The 23698-nt window shown below is 45.9% G+C and overlaps 1 protein-coding gene across 1 annotated transcript in view; it reads left to right on the plus strand.

Moving 5' to 3' along the window:
• The window catches only part of MEGF6 (multiple EGF like domains 6), a 201423-nt gene that overhangs the window by 92033 nt on the left and 85692 nt on the right, over positions 1-23698 (plus strand). The gene's annotated exons all lie outside the window — the stretch shown is intronic.

Below are 23698 nucleotides of genomic sequence, written 5' to 3' on the forward strand. Positions count from 1 at the left end.
GGGTGCATGTAGCTTCTGCTGTCAGAGGAGCTCAGGTTGGGACTGGGTTAGATCAGTCCATATCAAGGATGAGATCAGTCCATATCTGATCTCATCCTTGAGAGTGAAGGTACATCCAAAATCTTGAGTTGCCAGTGCCACCACCACTTGTAAGCATCTCCAGGTTTTAAGGGTATCTATGGTCAAAAACTGTTTCCTGGATATCATTTACAGCTTGCTTATTCTGCACCTCGAGATGTTCTTCATGCTGGAAAATCCACTTTAAGCCATGCCGTAGATGGGAGTGTCTATGTTTTGCGCTATCATCTGTGAATTACTCAGATAGTTAAGTAAACGGCTGATGATTTAAACCCAACTCATGCTTTATTTTCACTTTTCTGTATCAGAGAATGTCCGGAATGTTTAAACAGAGCAGCGGTGAGATAAGTCAGAGGGTGTGGAGCAAAATCTCCTGAATACCTGAAGATTACCAGCCTCATGTGCAGGACTAGAATCACTGTAATGGTTGCTATGTTCTTTGTCAGTAAATGTGCATTCTGGATACCTGGTTGGCTCCTGCACCAACACCTTCCTTTCCTGATCTGAGCTCTGCTGTAAATGGGATTATGGAGAGCTGAAATCAAGTCAAATTCAGGTATTTGTGTTTAAAGTCATACTCCAGGATACATTTCACCCATTGCCCACCTCTTCTTCCCACCTGCCTATGATTGCTGGATAAAGAAACACCCTTGCAGTAGCCCCACAACAAGGGTAGTTGCTTGCTTTGCCCAGAGATAGGCTTCAAGCCGCGGTCATGTGATGTTGCAGTCCAGAGTCTTCTCCTCTTCTGTATACTTTCTGTTTGATCCATCTTTGGGTCGTTCCTTCAACACCTCCTGTTGGATTTTCATAGTCCGGAGTCCTCTCAGGATCCAGAAGGGGACCAACATCAGCAAACGGTAGTCACCACTGGATTTGTGGTCTCCCCACCCAGAAACGGTAGTCAGCAAGGGACCAGGAGAGGGGGGACTTAGGTGAGTATCTTAATGTAAGGGGTAAAAAAGCCTATTAGGATGGGAGGGGGAGGGAGGGGGGGGGCACTAATGATTTTTTTTTTTTTTTATGAAAGCATAACTGCACCTATTCATGTTTGTTTAATATGTGCCCAAAATTCAGCTTTAGAGTCCCCAGTCAGGCACCTCCTCTACCTGACATTATAGCTAATGTCTACTGGATTAGAATAATGTATCATTTCATGTCTTTCCACATAGAACACTTTATAAATAAGTCAAGCAATGTGTCTCCTCTAGAAATAAAGGAAATGTCTTTCTTTTTGCTCTTTAGTCTATCGCAGGACTGTTGTATTTCGCTCAGATAAAACAGGAATTGGTCCGGGTGTCACCACCATATCTCCTTTGGCGGTTCCACTTCTTGGTAACTTATCTTCAGCTTGTGTAAGTGGGCCCGCTGTCTCCCTCCGCAAGAATTAAAGATATTCCTTCACCAGCCAAATAGCCTGACCCAAGATCTTTGCATCATGTTCTCAAAACTTAATTTAGTGGATGCTGAAAAATATCTATAAATCTGACATTGTGCCAAAGAGAGAAAGTTGAGTCTTTGATTCTCTTCTGCTTGAGTAGGATCCTTGGGAAGGACCGGCGAAATACATAACATTAACTGATGCTTTTATTAATGGCTGTCTCTATCTTTTCTGGAGTCAACAGAAAGATTGCAGCAGAAGTAGAAAATATATTTTTGGTTGGCCTCTTCCATACTGCATAGGGCTGTGTTTTACTTAAAGCTAAATTTGAATCTGCTTATATTTTCCCTTCCCTGGATCCTCCCTTGTCCCCTTACCAATATACTAATGAAATTAATGAATAAAACCTTTCCATTTTTATTACATACCTCATCTGAGACCCGTTGAGGCATCATTAGGTCTCTGTACTTTTCTAGGCAATACAGGCAGTCCATGGCTGCCTCAGTACTCCTCTCAAGAGTTCTCAGACCTGATGCAAGCAGTGGGCTGGAAGGAGAAACTGGGAAGAGTTATGCAAATATCCAAATGCCTTAATGAGTTGATGTCAGTCTGAAGGAGTTGGTGTTCCAGGCAGGCTGTATTTGCATGAAGACCGCCCTAGGTACATCCCACATGTGATACGGGGTCTCCAATTGAAAGAGCTGAAATCCAATGAATGAAAAGGGTGGGCCAGGCACAGTAAGGCTGGGGAGGAAAGAACTTGATTATGCTGGACGTCCTCCAGTCATGTCAGTCTGGAGGAGGGGACGGTCTAGTCAGGCTGGATTTGCATGCAGACCACCCTAGGTATTGCCCACAGGTGATGCGGAGTCTCCAATTGAAAAAGCTGAAATTCAATGAAGGAAAGGGGTGGGTCAGGCACAGTAAGGCTGGGCAGGAAAGCGCATGATTATGCTGGACGTCCTCCAGTCAGGAAATGAGGTGGGCCCTGTCTGACTTACTATCTGATTTACCAAGCCTCAAGAGCCCTTAGGAGGAGCGGATGTTCCATGGCAGGTTGAATTTTAGGCAGACTACCCCAGGTAAAGCCCACAGGTGATGCTGAGCCTCCATGCATGAAAGAACTCCAAGCCAATGAATGAAAGTGACGGTCCAAGGACAATCAGGCTGAGGAGAAAAGCCAAGATGGTGCTGGACTTCCCCCCAGCCAGAAAATGAGGTGGGCCCTATCTGACTTGCTGCAGCTTCTAATGCACATTATGAGAAGTTTACAGTGTGCAATGAAATCAGAGTAAGCAATTCCAGTCCAGGAGAGCAACCGGTACAACCGTGAAAGACTGGAGGGAAGGCTGGACTTCAGCTTAAAGTCCAGTGCATGTGAGAACCCTAGAATGAACAAGCTGCATGTAATGTGACTTGCATCACTGCACTCCTGCTCATGTATTATTAGCTGGCCACTGTTCTCCTTGTGACTCTTTTCTTTCCATAGAATTTCTGCAATCTTCCCCTATGTCCCATGTAACGTTGATGACACACAGAGGGACCCTGCCCTAGTGACACGTTACCATTGGCAGAGTCACATGGGTGAGCCTTCCACTTACCCCTCTCTGCCCCTGAACACTGCTGAATCTCCCTTGCCAGCGGTAGGGCAGTGAGGGAGCGACATCTGGCTTGGCGGTTCCATAGAGACTGGCAAGCATTTGGGGTTTAGATACACTATAATGGAGTTTTTCTTTAAAACATATTCATTGGCCGGATTTGCTCCTTCATAAATTTAGGACAGTGTGAGTGTTAGTTCCTGACATCTTTAGGACAGATGTATTATCTCGATCTGTAAGTACATATATTATGAGTCTGGAGCAGAGGATCTGAAGTGCAGACTGCTGTCTGGGTCTGCAGTCCTCGATGACGGATGGTGGTTCCACTTCGTCTTATCAGTAACATCTGATGTAGGCTGTTATCACCATGTACGTTCTAAACGAATGGAAAAATAAAGCAGACTGCAGACTTCAGCATAATAACAGTAGCCAGATGTTACCCAGTGAGACGTAAAGCTGGCCATACACCAGAAAAGGTTGATTTTCGGAACGTTCATTCGATTATGTAATAGTTAATGGGGTCAAATCGTCAATAATTTTCCACCGTCGTGGTGAAAAAAAAGGGTGAATGTGTTTTTCATCCGAGACACTCCATTCATTTCCAAAATCAAATGTTAAAGTTTAACCTGCTTATATTTTACCTTCCCTGGTTTCCCCTTTCTCCCTCATCAACATTCTAATGAGATTTTTAAATAAAACATTTCCCTTTTCATAGCATACCATTTGATGTAATAGCCGGTTCTCTGTGCTTCTCTATGTAATGCAGATTTCCCTTTTCATAGCATAACATTTTTCATACCCATTGATGTAATAGTTGGGTCTTTTCTATGTAATGCAGACAGGGCCGGATTCCCCACAAGGCCACCGAGGCCCGGCTTCGGGGCGGCAGGGCGCAGAGGGGCGGCAGCAGTGTCCTTGTGGGGAAGTTCCGGGTGCCAAGTTGCGCTTTCTACATTTAGTCCTGCTTTGCACAAGCAGGACTAAATGTAGTGTAAGGAAGCCAATTATACGTTTACAAGTGATCTCGGCGACCTCGCCAAGATCACTTGTAGAAAGTCTGCATCCGGTCCGTCCGTCCTCCCTCCCCCCCTGTACCTACCTCTCTCCTCGCTGGCTCCGTCCTCCGCCGCCGAGTCTCTCTCCTCTTACTGCCTGCTGATGCAGGGAGTAGAGCGGCAGGGTTAAAAGTAACCCTGACGCTCCCTGTACACAGTGAGAGGGCTCTTCCTCTCTCACCTGTCACAGGAGTCCCAGCACAGTGCTGTGCTAGAAATCCTGTTTTGGAGGTGACAGGGTCAGTAAGGAGAATCTACAGACAGATCATGGCTGGTGGGAAGGGCCGAGGGTACTGTACATAGATCTCTGAACACATCACTGCACCCTCTCAGGAGCCCTCAGCCCTGATGCAAGCAGTGGGCTGGCTCTTGGGAGGCATAAGCAAATATCAGAATGCCTTGATTGGTACATGTCAGTCTGGAGGAGTGGGAGCTCCTAGGCAGGCTGTATTTGCATACAGAGTACCCTAGGTAATGCATACATGTGATGCTGAACCTCCATCATTGAAAGAACTGAAATCCAATGAATAAAAGTGGCAGGCCAGGGACAGTGAGACTGGGAGGAAAGTGCAAGCTGATGCTGGATTTCCTTCAGCCACGAAATGAGGCAAGCTCTATCTGACTTGCTGCAGCTTCTAATGCACGCTGTGAGATGCTCGCTGTGCGCAGTGAAATCAGAGGAAGCCATTTCAGTACGGTACAACTGTGCAAGACTGAAGAGAAGCCCATGCAGCAATACAAATGTACATAACTTGCTTCTAATAAAGTCCCCTTACTTGCTGGAGGCCAGAGTTCAGCTTTAAGAAGGAGCTCTGCGGTCAGAACTGAAAATTAAGCCCTGAGATGCATTGCTATGCTGCTCCAGCCTACCTCCCATGTCATTAACCTGGTGGCCTGAGGACCCTTTAGTTGGAATTGTTGTGGCCATGAGTAAAGTCAAGATGACTGTGTGGATCACCCACAGGACTTATAGATCAATTAGGCAATGGTCAAAATCACCTGGCAAAAAATAGGTAATACATGGGTAAAAAATGGGGCAATATATGGGGTAATACATGGGGAACAAATTGGGCAATATAAGGAGTAATACATGGCCCCCAGATTTTCTTGAAAAAGTTAAGAAAAAACTGATGCAAATTTTAAGTCAAAAAATACATAAAAATTAAAAAGTTGGAAAAAAATAAAGAAACAATAAAAAAAATAGAACTGACCCTGCTGCCCCCCCCCACCATCTAGTTGCCATTCTCCAAAGGGGTGCATTGAGGAGCCTGGCCCTGGGGCAGCATGGAGAGTAAATCCGGCCCTGTCCATACATTTTTCATTCAAAAGGTGTGAAGGTTAGCACTGTAGGCCGCACCCCCGCACCCTCCTTGTGACGCCACTGCCTGCAAGTACCTCTGCACTTGTAAGTTGTGTGATTCCCATAGCAATGGGACTCTATTGTTTTCTATCATATTCGGTTAAACTTGAGATAATGGGGTCAGCAAGACATAAGCATAGTGCGGTACTACTGCCCCCGTGTTCATATATTATTAAAAGCTATACATATAAATGAAAGACTCTATACATAACAAACACAGATAATATTATTTGCACTGAGCCGATCTGTTTCAGGTGTACAGTCCCCTGTAAGCCGCTCTGTATAAGTGGTTTCCCAGGAGAAACAGAAGCCGGAAAATGTTCTAGTGGCAGGTTTTCACACCCCTCTGTGGACATCACTCAATAAAATGAGACTGGCAGGCCCTGGTTGTTTGTTAGAGCATTGACACTCGGCACAGAGCTTTTCCATCACGATGATGTCCTACAAAGTGCATTCTGCCAAATCCACTCAGTTCAGGCTACATTCCTGCCAGAGACAGCAGTGACCCCGTCTACTCTCTGTGTTCGGGGATTCTTCTCCAGCTGGCTTGTCACACCGAGTTAATCATTTTTTCTACATTTTTTCCCGCTTTTCTCACAGTTTTCGTAGTCACTCCCGGCCAGGCAGCCGTAACCTTGTGGAAAGGGAAGCATAACACGTGACAAAACCTATGATTCTATTAACAAGTGTTGAGATTTTGTGCAGTGAAGGTAAACTGTTGATGGCACCTGTGTAGAAAAACTGGGTTGTCCTTTAACACCCACTATGGTGGCTGTCCGTGCATTTCTTCTTGCCTCGGCGCTTCCCAATGCTATAGGAAAAGAGGAACTATGGGGAGAGTGCTTTTCACTCACCTCATAGTTCTAGCCGACCTGTGACAATGAGACTGTCACAGGTCGGCTCAGTAGATCGGGAGGTGAGCAAACACATACCGGCGTTCGCTCATTTCTCGATCCTGTCACAGCTCTCTGCCGTGACAGGGGGAGGGCTGGATTCCCCCCTCTCCGCTCCGATCCGCCAGCGCTGACCTGCGGATCAGACGGGAGGGGGCGGGTACAGCTGGCTCTGCCTCTAGATAGGCAGAGCCAGCTGTCACTCACGCAGCTGGGCGGTTCCAGGCATAATTGTCGGGATCCGCTTCAGCTGTGGCGTCTCAGTATACCGCGAGCTGTAGCTCCCTATATACTGAGCTTAGGGTGACGGGAGGACGCTAGTTTGTGTCCTCCCGTTACCCTAAGGAGAACTACGGGGAAAAGCCCTAACCCCATAGTTCTCCTTTAAAGACGATGTAAATGCAATCATTAAAATCTCATAGGAGCTTTAACATGTTAACCACTTGAGTTTGAAAATGAAACTGGGAATCTATGGATCCTGGCAGCATATGGACAGGAACTACATCCAGCATTGAGCTGAACAGGGATCTGAAACAATCAGCCTGGGTTTCTGACCTTCATGCACAGATGTGGGAGCGATTGTATCAGATTACTTTGAAAATATATACACCAATCAGCCATAACATTATCACCACGTGCCTAATATTAAGTAAGTCCCCCTTTTGCCACTAAAACAGCCCTGACCCATCATGGCATGGACTCCACTAGACCTCCGAGGGTACGCTGTGGTATCTGGCACCAAGCTGTCAGTAGTAGATCACGTAAATTGTGAGGTGGGACCTCAATGGATCAGACTTTTCCAGCACATCCCACAGATGCTCAATTGGATTGAGATCTGGGGAATTGGAGTCAACACCTCAAACTTATAGTTGTGTTCCTCAAACCATTCCTGAACCAATATTGCAGTGCGGCAGGATGCATTATCCTGCTGAAAGAGGCCACTGCTATCAGGGAATACTATTTCCATGAAGGGGTGTAGTTGGTCAGCAGCAATGTTTAGGTAGGTGATACGTGTCAAAGTAAAATCCATATGAATGGCAGGACCAAAGGTGTCAAAGCAGAGCATTGACCAAACCATCAATTTGCCTCAGCCAGCTTGCCATCTTCCCATAGTGAAATCTAAAATCTTAGTTAATAGCCTTTATTAACACAAGAGAGTACTTGCACAGTAAGAGCTCACACAGGCTTTTCAGAAATCATTAATTTATTTATAGAAGGAATCACTGTATCAATTCAATTCATTTATTAATCAACAATGTAAGATAGAGCTGCAGCTAACGATTATTTTCAAAATCGATTAGTTAGCCGATTATTAAGTTCGATTAATCGGACCACTTATTTTTTATTTCACATACCAAGCGCAGCATTTTTTAGATTTCACTGTGGTTCTGATTGCACATTGCTGCAGCTGGTCATTATTTACACATAGTGTTTCCTCCTAGCGCAACTTTTTGTTCTCTTGACATCTTCCCATAGTGCATCCTGGTGCCATCTCTTCCCCAGGTAAGTGACACACACGCACTCGGCCATCCACATGATGTAAAAGAAAATGTGATTCATCAGACCAGGCCACCTTCTTCCACTGCTCCATGGTCCAGTTTTGATGCTCACGTGACCATTGTAGGTGCTTTTGGTGGCTTACGTGGGTCAGCATGGTCACCCTGACCGCTCTGCAGCTATGCAGTCACATACACAACAAACTGTGATGCGCTGTGTGTTCAGACACCTTTCTATTGGAACCAGCATGAACTTTTCAGCAATTTGAGCTACAGTAGTTTTTCTTTTAGATTGGACTACATAGGCCAGCAATCGCGCCTCTTGTGCTTCAATGAGCCCTGGTTGCTCATGACTCTGTCGCTGGTTCACCGTTTTTCCTTTTTGGACCACGTTTTTCGCAGATGTATAGACTGTATACGTTTATTTAATGTATTTTACTTTTTGAGGGCAAATGGAGTTTTGTGACATCTCTTCACTTCAAATGTAAACACAGTGCTGGGGCAGTTGTGCTCCTGCATCGTCACCCCATCACCCGGGCTTCTGATGGCTGTTGTCATAGTCAGGAAACAGAAATGCCGTGCAGCCATCCAGAGATAGAGGCAGCTGAAGTTATCTGCAGATCTTAAGTCTTCTAATAAAGTCAAGCTTAGCCATGCCCATCCCTGCTTCCCCAGCCTCCCTGTTGGTTCTTTAGCTACCTCACTGACCAATAGAGAAGGTAACCTCTGCAGAATACTAATTGCATCCTGTGTCGTGCGCAGAGGGTGTAGAAAGATAACAGTCCCATACTAAAAACCTAGCACGGAACACTCATGATTCTGTTCTTGGGAACCCCCAAAAAAGTGCATAGCAGGTGTTCTCAGTCCCGTCCATGCAGTAAGAAAGGGAAATTGCTTAGAGCATAATCATATGACGAGAGGCTACAGATCCTCCACGAAAGACTTGGGAAATATTGCAGAATGTCGCCGTTTTGTGTTCCATGGACCTTTCCTGCAGAATTTCTCGTTTATTTCTGTTGAATGTTATGATGAGAGTAAGTGAGGATTGAATTATGTTTACAAACACATTTTTATAAAAAATTCCGCCAATGATGTTTCCCATGCACAGCGATCCAGGAGAGGGACAGATTAATGGCGGTGGCGCGGTCCCCTCTTAATCTATTCTCATTCTTCAGATAGTTCTAGTACAAGCTGATGTGTGGGAAGACATTCCTGGAGGGAGAGGGGGAGAGAAGGTCCTGTATTAGACACCAGCAGCTGGCTTCCTTAAACCTTCCTTTCTGACAAGGGTGCGACCCTCCACCATTATTACACTGTTCCCCCCTGCAAGGGTGGTCAGGACGTAGCACACACATTTATCACTGACCCTCCGCCATTATGAAACGTGCACCCACCCCAAAGGTGATCAGGATGTGGCACACACTGGCAATATAGGACTGATCTGGCAATATAGATCAGGCAATATAGGACTTCCACTAGGATTTCCATATGTGCCTATACTTGTGCATCAATTATGAGTGGACAACCACAGTGTATTCTCACTGACCCTCCACCATTATGACATGTGTAACCCCCATACCCTCCAAGGGTGATCAGGACATGGCACAAACATTCATCCCGGCAATATAGGATTGTAAAGACATTGCACCTAATTTACATATGAGCTTATGCTGGTCTATCAATTATGAGCTGACAATCAAGGTGTATCCTCACTGACAATCAAATTGTATTCTCACTGACCCTCCACCATTATGAAACGTATACCCACCCCAAAGGTGATCAGGAAGTTGCACACAAATTAATACTGGCAATATAGGACTGCACCTAATTTACATATGTGCCTATGCTGGTGCATTGATTAAGAAAGGTTCAAGGTTTTTATGGCCGCCTGTTTCCCACTAAGAAAAGTTCCCCTTGCTTCCTGTCCATTTGACCCCCTTCTGCCTGGACAGGAAGTGAGGGGAAGACTCCCCAATGGGAGCAAAGACATTTTGGAGAGAAATCCAAAATGTTATGGTTGTCTCTGAAATAGGAGCAAAAGTAGGTGTATAACAAGAGCTATAGCAGCCAATGCGGCTGCTATGTGGCCCGGGGTAGGAGGGGGGCCACATTAGGGAAGCCATTAAGAAAAACAATTATGATGTTTCTAGTATAGAAGGGCTAATATCACACCTCAGAATTTCTAGTCACAGATGCTCTCTATGCAGTATGAAAGATTTGCAAATATCTGATACAGATCAGCCCCTGCTGCCATCTCTCACCTTGTGACTTGCAACAAAGTTGCAATGTAAGTCTTTATCGAAGGAGAGGAGACTGAGGAAATGCTTACTCCTGCCTGCAGTAGACATTAGCTTGGCTTGGACAAAGTTACTGAACTTGGGCTGAAGGATCGCATTTTATAATAAAATGTGGATTAAAGAAATTATACTGTTGTATATAGTGACCTGTCAGGAATTTTTTTATGCCGTCTATTTTACAGAAATTGTTTTTATTGCATTAATAGCGCAAATATGACATAAAATCTTGCTTGACCTTGGAAGCCAAGAGTGGGTTGGGCCTGGATCATGACATAGGCGACCCATACTTGGTTTCAAGGGTCAGCAGGGCAGTTTGATGGACATGGAATGCCACCGATTGGTCCGGGGTCTCGGGGGAAGTTGCAGCCTCCTCCGGCTCTTTTTTCCTAACAACCTGCAGTGTTTGAGTCTGTTTATTGCAAGTGAGACGAGGTAATTGGCAATTAGCGGCATTGGAACCGAGGATGAATTTTCATTAAGGACCTTAAGAATCCCCATTATTTGCACTTAAACGTCGGAGACTGATTAAAACCTTCCAGCCGGGTAAGTGGGGACGGCGCACTCCCTGACAGTGATCAGTGCACAGACTTAATACATTACAAGTTGGAGATGTTATTGAGTCTATTCCAGTCTTCTGAGAACTCTACGATTCCTGGATCTTGATTGCCTGACTTCTATGATTCCATGTAGGCTGCAGAGCAGAAAGCTAAAGGGCAACTATAAAGTTCTTCTGTAATTGTCCTTTCTGAGTTGTAATTGTTCAAAGTCCCTTTTATTGGTATTTTCCCATTTTTACCAGTTTGATGGGTCATATTTCTATGATCACATATCATGCAGAGGATTGTGGGGGCGCCCTCTAGTGGCTCTCTGCATGCTAGGCAGTGCCCTCACTTGCTGTTAAAGAGCAAGTGCCAGCATTATGATACTACACAGCCTCAACAGGAGATATATTTACATTTCGGTGCTCGCCGATACCGAGTACCGATACCAGTAATTCTGCTAGCATAGAGCTGGCTTCAATGCAACATTGAAGTATTGGTATTGCAGTATTACAAGTTGGAGATACTCCTGTGTAGCATTATGACCAATGGGAATCGCTTACTTATTCCAGGGGGCCACCCCTGAAGAAAGAAGGCTCAGAGGAAATTCTCATTGGTATGTATTCAATACAGGTGTATCTCCTGTTGCACTGATCACTGTCAGGGAGTGCGCCGTCCCCACTTACCCGGTTGGGAGGTTTTAATCAGTCTCCGACGTTTAAGTGCAACAAAAGTGGAGTCACTTTTGTTGAGAAAATATCAAACCCCTCTGGGTGATCAATGTACATTTTAGGCATGCACCAATACCAATACTAGTATCGGTGCTGATACTGAGTAGTTGGGTGAGTACTCCGATACTTACCCCCGATACCAAAACTTCTGCTCTGAGGGAGATTTCCTCTGACCGCAGTGCCACGAAGGAACATGGAGCCAATCAGGTAGCCGGGCGGCGGGTAATGTGTCCAAATGGGTTTTGCCACCTTGCTTCCTGGTTGGGCGGAAAACTGGCTCTTTGCTTTTTGGCTGGCTTCTTGATTGCCCAGGAAGCCACCACCTGGGTCCTTGATTGCCCAGGAAGCCAGCTCCATGACACAGAATTATTGGTATCGGTACTCGGTATCGGCGAGCACCGAAATGTAAATATCAGTACTCGTACTCGATACCGAAAACCAGGTATTGGTGCATCCCTAGTACATTGCAAGGAGTTTAACAATCTTTGTTGCAGATTCCTGCCTTTCCTGTTCTGAAGAAAGAGGTGCATGTCCTTTCTAGAAGGATTCCTGAATGGGAAGGCCTGTGTTCATCATAATCAGCTGGTGGACTTTCTGTGTTGTAATGAGGAAAGTTACAATGTATGCATTCTTAGTTATCAACCCATAAGGAGTATCTCCTGTTGCAGGGGAAGCCTAAACTAAAATTTCACTTGTATCTTAGTGCAGATGTCTATCAAGATCAGTCAGCCAATGACAGAAGAAGGTGATTATATTTATTGGGGAGTTCTGTACACAACATCTCTCCCCACATCAGCCTGTGTAATGGGTTGCACAGTCCAACACTTCCGTACACAGCACCAGAGGCTGTGTAGTATCATAATGCTGGCAATGGTGGGCAGTCATTGATGAGCATGGTCACCAATGAGAATTTCCTCTGAGCCTTCTTTCTTCAGGGGTGGCCCCCTGGAAGAAGTAAGCGATTCCCATTGGTCATAATGCTACACAGCCTCCAGGGTTGTGCAATGAGATTTTGAATTGTGTTGCCAGTTACACTGGCTGGCATGGGAGGTTGACATCTAAGCGACTAAGTGCAGTGGGGACTGGGGTGAAAGGGGAAGGGCGGTGATGTTTGGGGATAAGGGTGTTGAATTGTGTGGCTTGCATGGGAAGTTGACATCTAAGCAGCTAAGTGCAATGGGGACTGGGGGGGAAAGGGGAAGGGTGGTGATGTTTCGTGGTAAGGGTGTTGAGAGTTAGTTCACTTTCTTTGGTGAAAAGGTAAACTAACCCTTTAAATAAAGTGCTAATCTGGAGGATATACAAGCAGAAAGTAGACATCCAAGGGTCCACACTAGTACGGCAAGTTATGAAATTAGCATGGATATGAGGAGGTGAACTAAACCCAATTTGGGTGATATTTAGTTTGCTAAACCACTGTTGCCATTTTTTATTTAATAAAATACTGTTTTTACCTTTTTTTTATCCTGTTTGGTATCTCACTGCTGCTGGTCACCTGCATCATCCTTCAGCCACTTCCTGTCTACATGCACTCACTCCGGCATTGCTCTGGAGTGGCTTCCATGCTGGACCATATTTGGGCAGTGTGCATTGGCATGGTCACCAGGGGTGAGCATGACCAGGGTCGGATTTACCATTAGGCAGAGTAGGTGCCGCCCTCCCTAGAGGGGTTCGGTGCAGTACCTACTCTGCCTAATTCCTGTTGTTGTGTCAAGATACAACACCGGAAATAGCAAGGAGGGTGCATTCTGCACAAAATGCAACCTCCTGCTCCAAGACCAGCGGCGCCTACAGGAACTGACGGCTTCCGCAAACCCAGGGAAAAGACCCCGGTGCTGCATAAGGCTGCTCTGTAAAACAGTCTGATAGGGACAAAGATTTAGGGCCTTGTGCAACGCCGGGGTCCAGCTGGTCCTGCAGCAGGTAAGGGAGCTGGCTCAGGCTAAACAGGTTTCCATTCGAGCCTACAGGCGCCCGAAATTGAAATCCGGCCCTGAGCCATGACAATGCAGGAGCACTTCTGGGAGACAGTTGTCACCCTATAACAAGAAGCTGTTGCAGGATCACCAGATATTATTTTAACGAAAGCTGCATAAGAAAACAGATTTTGAAATGACATAACATGTTTTATGAAATGTTAAAGATCGGGTTTAGACTTACTTTAATTTTTTAACTCCTCTGTAATTGCTCACTTACTTTGGGTGCAACAAGTGAATCATCTGAGCGCTGGTCCCAATGTCAATCCGATTTCCTGTCATAGACAGGTCCACTTGGATTCCTAGAACTGGCTTTCGTATAAGGCGGACCGCCGAAGTGTGACCCCCCATAAGCAATTTACAGACGGCATTTATTTACTGCATTGTTCTTCGCTTGTAAATACAAAATGAAGCTTGGCTGCGTCCAAATTCCCAGCGCTGCTTTAATATTCCTCACATGATCTGCCAAGCAACTTGTCGAGTTATTTAAGCAAGTGGCTTTGAAGTGGAGTGATTTATAGTATCAGCACAGAAGGACTAATATCGGCCACTTCTCCAAGACCGGAGATAAAGCTGCTGAGAATTGCCTCTCCTGCTTAAATAGAATTACATTAACTTTACTCAAAAGTGTCAAGTTAGAATTAAAAAGAAAAAGAGAATTTTAAAAAAAAGCCACTTCAAAGCGCTGAGAACCGTCGTCATTTGTGTACTGGCAGGCACTCCTTCAGCGGTGCCAAGCATGGGCAAAGAGCGATCGGCGGGCAGCGTGGAAGATGGTGCCAGGCCGGGCAATGGCTTTGTAAACGCCACTTGATTGGCCTCGCTAATAAGTATAGCGATGTGTACGAGTCAGTAATGATACTTCAGGGCTGGATAACTTTCATTTTTGGCTTCCAAACCCAGGCGTGTTGGTTTCTGCAGTCAAAATTTCTGCAAGCAAATTTTCTGTTGCAAATTGCTTTTATTACACTCAAAAAAAGAGTCACCCAGCAATGCACATAAAGGCCACATGAGCGTCACTGCTGGGTGGGGAATGGCGGGATAGGTCACTGCTGGGTGGGGAATGGCGGGATAGGTCACTGCTGGGTCTAAAATGATATAGTGTGGATCAGTTTTAGAATGTGTTGTCGTTTCTCCTCATGTTACTGATAATATTCATTTAATATCTATATAAAGGTCAGTGTGCAAAAAAATCTGGAAGGAGTTTAGGCCATTAAATATTGACTGGTGTTAAGGAAAATCTATCACAAAAAATATTGTATTCTGATAACAGTAAACTATTAAAGCTGAACTTTAGGCAAACAGCTGAATACACGGATGAAATGTATATAAGGAGCTGTTTTACTTGCCAAAGTATGTGTATTTCTGTCCTGTCCTGAGATTTGTACAGCTTAGCCACACAGTACAACCCTGTCTGACACACAGGGGACTTGATTTTTTACTGATGCATTTCAGTAACACTTAGAGTCCTGTGATTGGACTACCAGGAATAGAGAAGCAGCTGACTGATATGCTCATCTCTCTGTCCCTCTGTTCTCTCCTTCTATTAGTCCGTTCCTTTTACTGCAGAACAAATAATTGGTTTCTTCTTCTCCCTCTTCTTCTTCTCCTTTGTGCTCCTTCTTCTCCCTCGTGCTCCTTCTCCTCCTTCTCCCTCGTGCTCCTTCTCCTCCTTCTCCCTCGTGCTCCTTCTCCTCCTTCTCCCTCGTGCTCCTTTTTTTGTGTTCCTTCCTCTTCTCCTTGTGCTCTTTCTCTTTCTCCATCATGATTCCTTTCCTTGTGCTTTTCCTTCTCCTTTGTGCTTTTTCTACTTGTGCTCCTTTTTCCCCTTTTTGCTTCTTCTCCATCTCCTTGTGCTCTTTCTCCCTAATGCTACCTTTGTGTTCCTCCTTCTCCTTGTACCCCTTCTCCTCCTCCTTGTGCCCCTTCTCCTCCTCCTTGTACCCCTTCTCCTCCTCCTCGTGCTCCTTTTGATCCTTCCTCTCCCAGTCTGTGGGAATCTGCGACAAAGTTTGCGAAAATCCTTGAAATGTACATATTTCACCTAAGTGGGATTGTCTTTATATCAAAACTGGAGTTACACTGTAAACAGCACCATGAATTCAAGAGGAGGAAGTAACCCCCAGTAGACGAATGTTTACACGCTCAGAAATGTGAGTCTCAGTCTTCAGAGGAAAGCAGGTATACAAGCCTCTGACAGGGTCTAGTCACCGGCTGCACAGAAACAGGAAATCTATCAAATTAAATATTTATATCCATAGATATCTACATGTATCTATCTATCTATCTATCTATCTATCTATCTATCTATCTATCTATATAACTTTATTTATCAGCTCTTAATTACGCAGTTAATGAGGCCTTAATGGCGGTAACAGCGACTGTCTTGTTACTCGGAGCTGGCACAGTGACAAATGAATTATTTCGGCACAGCTTTGCAGTCTGGGCTCTCCCTGTCGGATGATTTAAGTCTATGCTACTTTTTTTTTGTTTTTTTGGGAAGAGAATAAAAGCCAGAACCTCCTCAGTCTGCATCCAGCGCCAAAGTAGTAAATCTGTCAAAACTGTAAAGGTGTTATCGGCTGTGTACCTGCCTGGAGGCGAGGAGAAGCCTTCTCACAGAAACCTCTTTGCTTTTAAAGAGAAATCACCATGTTTTTCCAGATGGCACATATCCTTATGACTTAGTGTGTGCTTTACACCACGGCATCCGACGCTTTGCATTGCACTTGGTGATGTAAGGCTTGGATGCAGCTGCTCGGCCATGGAAACCCATTCCATGAAGCTCTCTACGCACGGTTGTTGTGCCAATCTGAAGGCCACACGAAGTTTGGAGGTCTGTAGCTATTGACTCTGCAGACAGGTGGCGACTTCTGCGCACTGTGCACTTTAACATGCGCTGACCCCGCTCTGTCATTTTACGTGGCCTACCACTTCCTGGCTGAGTTGCTGTTGTTCCCAGTTGCTTCCACTTTGTTATAATACCACTAACAGGTGACCGCAGAATATTTAGTAGCAAGGAAATGTCCCGGATGGACTTATTGCACAGGTGACAACCTATCACAGTACCACGCTTGTAGTCACTGAGCTCCTGAGAGCGACCCATTCTTTCACAAATGTTTGTAGAAGCGTCTGCATGCCGAGGTGCCTCATCCTATACACCTGTGACCATGGAGGTGATTGGAACACCTGAATCCAATGATTTGGAGGGGCGTCCCAAAACTTTTGGCAATATAGTGTATTTCAACTGCCATCTTTCAGGCCAGCCATAAAGTAAGCAAATGTTTTACTAACTCTTCAACATGTAAACCAATAACAATAGTAAATAAAGTTAAATAATAAAGAAATAAAAAATAATAAAGTAAAATAATAAATACTAAAGTAAAAAAAGATAAAAATAAAGTATAATAAATAAATATTAAAAAATAAATAATAACTGCCATTCTCACCATATAATTGATATTCATTGTATTGCGAGGGAAAAAAAACCCCAAACTTGACTGAGAAAACAGACCACACTCATTCGGGGTAACTTAAGACTTTCTCAATAATTTCTAATCATTGTATAAGATTGTGTCCTCACCCCTGAGCAGAAAGGAATATATACGCTGGGAAAGCGATCCCCCAGGTTATCCCGGCACAGACATACGGGGGGAAAAAAATAGCTTTTGATCACAAGCCGGCGTGCTCCATGACTTTATTTACATATGCATTAAATAGAAGATTAATTGGCTTCTGTGCACGCCGGAGGGAAAATGTCATTTATTTAAACCATATTAAAGGACAGATTTAGAAACAGTAAAAAGCAGTAAAAACAGAAGTTCATCTGAGTTTTACATTATGGCGCCCACCGCGTAATGCGGCCCTGAAAATCACATTTATATATATATATTACGCTATTTATTTTATAGTTGTGAATGTTACCAATTCATAGACCTGAACGAGGACTCTAATCAACGGTTTACAGTCGGTTTTATTTTCCTAATGAATTCCCGGATATTGTTATTCACTCAGAAAAGACACGGCAACAACAATTTCCATTTATACAGCTGTGCCTCTGTTCTATCGAAGGTTCCAACTCGTCGAGATCTCCAACGACCTGACTTCCGGTTTAGTTAGAAGTAAGAGGTTTGGCCGAGAAGGCTTTACTGCACGTGCGCCACCCGCGGCATTTCACTATACACATAGTACACAGCAATAAAGTATTAAAATGAACTCGGGTCAGACTATTTCAGCACGTTATTCATCTGAGTTGCCCCACTCAATATCGCCGCCGGTTGCCATATTAAGTGAGGCAACTCAGATTAATAACGTGCTGGGGCAACTCATTTTAATACTTTATTGCTGTGTAGTATGGCAAAGTGTTAGATTTCGGTGAAGTTTTTATTATCTGCGTATCCCATGTGACCAACATTTGAAGCTGACCTCCAGGCACTGGCGTCACAAGGGGGGGTACGGCTCTCACCCGGGTGACACCATTGGAGGGGTGACACCAAAATGACTGACAGTCATTTTGGTGTCACCCCCTTCAAAAAGTCGGGCACTTGGTCATGGACCGAGAGCCCAACAGTGCCAGGAGTGAGGAGAGGACCCGGCGGCATACCTCATCCCACCGGGTGAGACTTGGTCATGGACCGAGAGCCCAACAGTGCCAGTAGACAGGAGAGGACCCGGCGGCATACCTCATCCCACCGGGTGAACGTCCCCTCCTCTCTCTGCCGGCATCCATCACCAAGATGGACGTCGGCAGGCGTCAATTAGATGGCCGCGCCTGCGCGATGACATCATGGTGTGGTGTCACCCGGTCTCCACTCCGGGTGACACCTGGCCTCCGGACGCCCCTGGTTATAGAGAACATCTACAAATGGTAATTGTGCCTAAGCAGAACCCTGAAAGATTGACCTTTTATCTTGAATTCCCGTGCTGTACACTTCCTGTGTCTGGGCACGCCGGTACCCGCAGACTCATAGTTGTGCAGTGTGAGATCTAAGGCACTGCTGCTTCATTTGGCTGCGAGTCTGATAAGATGTGGAGTGAGATTTGGTGATGTCTCTATTGCACTGCCCGCCCCTTTTCATTTATTGCATTTCAGTTCTTGCGGACAACCCATGAAATATACAGTAGAGCAGGGGTGGGCAACCTCGGCACACCAGCTATTGTTGAACTACAAGTCCCATGAGGCATTGCGAGACTGACAGCCACAGGCATGACTTCCGGAGGCAGATGCATGATGGCATTTGTAGTTTCATCACAGCTGGAGCGCCAAGGTTGCCTACCCCTACAGCAGAGGAATATGCATTCAAGTCGAGAGTTCGCCGGCCGTCTGTGGAATCTTATCTTTGCGGCATTTATATTTTATGACACTAGATGGCGCCTTCATCATATGGGTCAGAAGCTCTCAACTTTCCTCGTGTCCGCAACTTTTTATTGGGAAGCTCCGTGTGATTCCAAGTTTTTCTCTTTGTATTATTTTAGGAAAGCTCAGTACTTTGTCCATTTGGATACCGATACTTCCATTTGTCTGTTTCCTCCTTCCCAATCCAAGAGCTTACACAGGGCACAACAATTTCTCAACAGCTACTAAGGATATACAGTTTATCCCTTTGTATGCAAAAAATGTCTTTGCACAGCTGTATATTACCTTGTAAAATAAGCCGTGACATCATCACTGTGCTGTACAAAGCCTGCGCAGAGAGCAGAGCTGGGCCCACTATGGAAATCTACAAGAGTGGGCGGAGACAAGACCAGTCACCCTGCACAAGGAGAGAGATCAGCAGTGACTGGTCTTTATTACAGGAGGGGGTGGAGACAAGACCACTCACCCTGCACAAGGCGAGAGCAGCAGTGATCAGTCTTTATTGCAGGAGGGGGCGGAGACAAGACCAGTCACCCTGCCCAAGCAGAGAGAGCAGCAGTGAGCGGTCTTTATTACAGGAAGGGGTGGAGACAAGACCACTCACCCTGCACAAGGCGAGAGCAGCAGTGATCAGTCTTTATTGCAGGAGGGGGCGGAGACAAGACCAGTCCCCCTACACAAAGAGAGAGCAGCAGTGAGCGGTCTTTATTACAGGAAGGGGTGGAGACAAGACCACTCACCCTGCACAAGGCGAGAGCAGCAGTGATCAGTCTTTATTGCAGGAGGGGGCGGAGACAAGACCAGTCCCCCTACACAAAGAGAGAGCAGCAGTGAGCGGTCTTTATTACAGGAAGCTCCAAGTCTCACACTGGATTACTGCACAGATCTGGAAGAAATACACAAAGCTCACCAAGATTCAAGGAATAATAGTCTAGTTGAGCTTTAAAGTGTCTGTACAGCCCAAACGTTTTGGGGGGGGTTTGTGTTGAGTAGGTGAGGGTTAGAACTTCTGTCAGTTTTGTCTGTGTAACATTGGGGAGATTTCTGTTCACTTCCTGTACCAGAGGCTCAACAGGAAGTTGGAGGAAATCTTGCAAAGTGAGGGGAATTCCCCTCTGAGACAGCTGTGCCCATGGTGTCCCCATTGGAAGGTTTTTTACTCACCTCTTCTTCTGGGGACAACTCTAAAATTTTGGATTTTGCCCCTCACTTTCTTTCTAGACCCGTAGTCACATCATTCCAAAATCTTTTTTGTTCTTAACCTGAAGAATGAAAACTAAAGTGGCCCCCACATCTGAGGACTGGTAAGCTGCAATAGATTCGACTTTTGGTTTTGGGTTTGGATACACTTTTTAATCATTTTCGTTGTCATCCGTCCAGATGACAGGTCCTCTTGGGCTCAGCGGAACCATTTCCATCTGTTTTACAGTCGAGGCTCCAGATCTGATAACTTGGAACTGTCATCCTGCGCACATGGGGTGAAACGGTTTCCAGTTTTCTGATGAGTCTTGGAACGTTATGGAGCTTTGCAGTCAGAGTTGTGTTCATGGCCAAGATTCATCTGTGTAGCGTGTGTTGAACTGGCCTCCTGTGGCCTTCATCAGAAGCCCTTGTGGCAGGGTGACAACACAGGGGGACCATTTGGGTGCCAGGGACAGAGTGTTGTCACCGTGTAACAGGAAGTGCTATAACGAAGACCTTTATGGCAGGATCACTGATGATAATTTTCAGGTTTTCAGATATTGAAAATGTTTGTTGAAATGAAATGAATATGTTGAAGCTTCTATGAGATTTTGGTGATTGAGTTCATGTTAACTTTAAATAGGTTCTGCATATGACAGCAGTCTCATTCTCTATTGTCAGATTTCATACTCAGAAGCAGAGTGTCTTTCTTATACGGGGGGGTTGGGGAGCCCCTCCAGAGACGCACTCCCCCTCTCCTCTCTCCCCTTCTCCGCTCTCCTCTTCTCCGCACTCCCCTTCTCCGCACTCCCCTTCTCCGCACTCCCCTTCTCCGCTCTCCCCTTCTCCGCTCTGCCCTTTTCCGCTCTCCCCTTCTCCCCTCTTCCCTTCTACGCACTTCCCTTCTCCACACTCCCCTTCTCCGCTCTCCCCTCCTCCCCTCTCCCCTTTTCCCCTCTCCCCTTCTCCTCTCTCCCCTCTCCCCTTCTACTCTCTCCCCTTCTCTGCACTCCCCTTCTCCTCCCTCCCCTCTCCCCTTCTACTCTCTCCCCTTCTCCTCTCTCCTCTTCCCCTCTCTCCCCTTCTCCTCTCTCCCCTTCTCCTCTCTCCCCTCTCTCCCCTTTTCCAAACTTCCCTTCTCCTCTCTCTTCTTCTCCGCTCTCCCCTTCTCCGCACTCCCCTTCTCCTCTCTCTTCTTCTCCGCTCTCCCCCTCTCCCCTTCTCCCCTCCCCTTCTACTCTCTCCCCTTTTACTCTCTCCCCTTCTCCGCACTCCCCTTCTACTCTCTCCCCTTCCCCGCACTACTCTTCTCCGCACAATGAAACCCTCACAATAGACTGCGCTCGCCATAGTTTGCAAATAACTTCGGCAATTTCCTTTGCTACCTATTTAGCGTGCTAATTAGACTTGTCCATCCATCGATGTAATGGACTCATTATGAGATCTTAACGTTCTCAGGTCTAGTCCGGACATTCTAGGGGGGGAATTAAAACGCACGCGGGTCACGAAGGGGACGCCCGTAATTTCTCATGAAAGAGCCATCATCAGCCCTGCCATAATTACCCGCCATACAAAAGGAGCTCGGAAGATCTTCTGTTGGCTAATTTTTGTTTGTGAAGTAATGAGACAAGCGCGAGTCTAATCTGAACGCCGACCGGCGTGGTAGCTGTCCCCTGAACTGCGTGTAGACTGCGAATCGTTAATGGACAACGCTAATAGCTTTTTCAGGCCATTGTATAAATGAATTGCCCAGAAGGGCATTTTCTATGGCAAATTTTGGCATGGTAATGAATTGTACAATAAAGGGGTATTCTAGGGTATGCTTTCTTGCTTTAAAAAATGCCAGTGATACATGTCCAGTATACGTATGACAGTAGCCAAAGGAAACCTTTGACAGCCGGGTCCCATCGTGTCGCTCAAGAGTGGCTGCCCTGCCAGAGCTCCAGTCCATGCTATCCCATGGGATCCCCATAGAGCTCAGCCGTCAGTTTCACACCGAACCCAGCTCTATCTGAAGCCAATGTCAAAGTGACCGCTGAGCCCTGCTGATCACATTGGGGACACTGCTCAATGGGGGCGGTTATTGAGGCTGGCCATGTCCACAGGGCTCCAACCAAGGGCACACTTGGGATGCCGCGGTGCTAGTTCTGCCATTGCCATCAAGGAAGGGTTTGGACCTGTAACAGGTTACCATTGCTGTTGGTATCCATGCTGGGAATATTTGCCTCCTTTCTTGCTGAGTCTCTGAAAGGAAGTATCTTCAAAGCAAGTAGACATCCCACCTTTGATATCTGTCAACGGAACAGAAGTCCCAACTAGGCACCTTGGGTTTCAGTGAAAGCTGTCAACAGTTGGATTCCTTTTGCTAAAATAAGTATGTATCAAAAACTGTGGTGTTACACTTTAAGGCCCAGACTAGCAATGTGGGTTTCCATACTGTTTAAAGGCTGCGTTGTCATGCAGCAATGGTAGGTTGTTGGAGTATTGGGTGTTTGACCAGTGCCATTGAGCATCCATGAAAATCATGGTTACACAGTGGCACTAAACTCTTCTTAGGGGAGGGTGGGGTTTAAATAGAAAGATAGGGGGGACTTAATTGGTCAGAACTTTCCTGAACTCTCCTAATTTGAAAGGAACAAGGGCAGTGCCAATTTTCCTTAACTGCCCCATTAACGGGGGGTTGGGGAGCCCCTCCAGAGAAGCACTCCCCCTCTGCGCTCTCCCCTTCTCCACACTCCCCTTCTCCATTCTCCCCTTCTGCGCTCTCCCCTTCTCCGCACTCCCCTTCTCATCTCTCCCCCCCATGCGCTCTCCCCTTCTCCGCACTCCTCTCTCCCCTTCTCCGCACTCCCCTTCTCATCTCTTCCCCTCTGCGCTCTCCCCTTCTCCTCTCTCCCCTTCTCCTCTCTCCCCTTCTCCGCACTCCCCTTCTCATCTCTTCCCCTCTGCGCTCTCCCCTTCTCCTCTCTCCCCTTCTCCTCTCTCCCCTTCTCCGCACTCCCCTTCTCATCTCTTCCCCTCTGCGCTCTCCCCTTCTCCTCTCTCCCCTTCTCCTCTCTCCCCTTCTCCGCACTCCCCTTCTCCGCACTCCCCTTCTCCCAGACATGTCTGCAGCTGAACTTGTAGGCAAATGTCACCTTTTCCTATAAAAGTTGAGCTTGCCTGTTCCCATTCTCCCCTTCAAAGCCATTCCGTTGGTCTTTTAATGAGATAGAAGGCAAAATGGGAGGAGTCCAATGTGTGACTTTACAGGAAAAGTCATGATTAGCATACCATTTATGCTGCTTCTAGATCATTTGGTCATGGTGTATGCACTGACGGGAATACCTGCGTATATATTTTGCATCCTATTCTCATTTGGAAATACTCAGGTTTACTTGTTATACAACAAATGGAATAGTTATGAATAGAATCCAAGTGTTGTCTAAAACATATGAAGTCATAATCTATATCGGCTCTCACCTGGCTTCTGAACCAAGAGAAGCATATTAAAGGTTTTTGACGTTCCAGATGTTTTCCTATGCAAACTTTGAGAGTTTCTCCTTCTGAACAGCTGCATGCAGTGGGAAGTCATCTGTTTCCACTGTCCTCATCTCCTGCTCATCGCAAACCATTCCAACACGTCCTTCAGGAATTGGCCACTTGAAATATTCACTTTGCAGTCGAGAGATAATGTCGAAAGCCTCTTGGGGTTACATAGTTTGTGTTTCGAGGTTGTAGGGTCATTTTTGCCTTTTTACCGCTGTTTAAATATAA

Source organism: Nanorana parkeri, unplaced genomic scaffold (assembly GCF_000935625.1).
Source record: "Nanorana parkeri isolate BGI_ZX_2015 unplaced genomic scaffold, ASM93562v1 scaffold5, whole genome shotgun sequence".
In the NCBI taxonomy this organism is placed as follows: Eukaryota; Metazoa; Chordata; class Amphibia; order Anura; family Dicroglossidae; genus Nanorana; species Nanorana parkeri.